Here is a 1782-nt window from a genome sequence, read left to right on the forward strand (position 1 = left end):
TTGCCTGAGGCCAGAATTCAGTTCCAAGTTCATTCATATGGCTGTTGTCAGGTTTCAGTTCCTTGCCATATGCATCTCTCCAGAGCTATTCTCTATATATGTCTTTCTTCGAATGCAAGAGATCCAAGAAGAAAGTTTATTCAAGAAAGAAGTCACAGTGTTTTTTATAACGAAGTTCAGAATTCTTATGTCCTCACTTCTGCTGTAGTCTAGGGTTCACATAGACTGACACCAGTAAAATATGAGACCGGGCTATAGAGGGCGAAAATCCTAAGAAGTATGAGTTTTGGAGGTGTTTGTTTTTTTATTTCTATTTTTTGCTTTTTAAAAAAAATTATCCAAAACACTGAAAAGAACAAGCCATTTTCAATTTCCTTATTTCAATCGCCCTCTTCTTTTACAGATACTTTTATCATCTCTACAAGGAGTTTAATTCTGCTGTATGTCAAGAACACTTTTAGTACACCCCTAGTATCCATAATTTCTTTTGAATAAAAGCTTAATTTAATGTTAAAAAACACAATTAAATTAATGTTAACCCTCCTCTTACCTCACTGAGTGTCTAGAAGTTTTCTTCATATTAAAAAAAAAAAAATGGAGAAGTGGCTATTTTCATGCTATAAGTAATATGTCTTCCAGATAAGGAGTTAGTTCATCAAATTTTATTCTTAACAGGAAGGTAAATATTACCATATCAAAATATCTTTTTCTTCACTAAAATTGTAGCTTAGAAAACTATAAATGAGATCATGTTATTTTTGAATAGTAGACACCTATATTATCAAAGTAAATATCTAATGAATCACACAGCTCACAGAGAAGTATACTGAAAAGCACGATAAACGAAACTGAGCAATATATACAGAGCATTTACCATACCGAGGCAATGTTCTAGATATCACTGAAACATGGACATGATCCATCATTAAGACAACATGGAATATGATAAGAGTTTAACAGCAAAATACTTGAATAAACATTCAAAACAACTGTAGGAAAGATAGCATTTTAAATGTACAGGTAAATATTGGTTTAAGAAATTATGGAAGGAAATTATCACTTCAGACTAAGGTCATCAAGGACAGAGTCAGGAATTTGAATTTGATCTAAATTTAGTGCAACTTTGGATTTACACAGGAACCTAAAAAAAGAAATAGAATTTTAAGAAAAAATATTATATATAACTTTTTAGCAACAAACAACAATACAATAGATGAGGAAATGAAGTGAAATGATAAAAAGAATATAACTAATTTTAGTATATCATTCCTATGTCTTGCAAACTTGCAGAATTTGTTTATTAGTTAAAATAGTTTTTAGTGGATTCTCTAGAATTTTTCATGTACAAGTTTATATCATCTAAGAACAGAGATAATTTTACTTCTTCCTTTCCAATAATGATGCCTTTAATATCTTTTTCTTGCCTAATTAACTTGGCTAGAACCACCAGTAAAATGTTGCATGAAAGTTTTGAGAGCAGCTATCTTTGACTTTTTCCTGATCTTAGGGAGACAGCATGATGTCTTTCACAATTAAGTATGATGTTAGCTCTCGATTGTTCATAGATGTCCTTGGTTAAGTTGAGGAAGTTCTCTTTTATTCCTACTTTGCTGAGTTTTTTAACAAGAAAATGTGTTGAATTTCGGCAAATGCTCTTTCTGCATCAATTGAGATGATCGTGTAGTTTTGTTTCTTATTCTATTGAGATGGTGTATTAAATTAATGAATATGTGGTGTTAAACCAACCTGGCAAGCCTGGAATAAGTCTCACTTGGTCACGGT

At 31.4% G+C, this 1782-nt stretch overlaps 1 protein-coding gene across 1 annotated transcript in view; it reads left to right on the forward strand.

Moving 5' to 3' along the window:
- ZNF599 (zinc finger protein 599) overlaps window positions 1-1782 on the forward strand; it is a 23791-nt gene that overhangs the window by 1806 nt on the left and 20203 nt on the right. The window lies entirely within an intron of this gene.

This window comes from Pteropus vampyrus, unplaced genomic scaffold (assembly GCF_000151845.1).
Source record: "Pteropus vampyrus isolate Shadow unplaced genomic scaffold, Pvam_2.0 Scaffold196, whole genome shotgun sequence".
NCBI classification, from domain to species: Eukaryota; Metazoa; Chordata; class Mammalia; order Chiroptera; family Pteropodidae; genus Pteropus; species Pteropus vampyrus.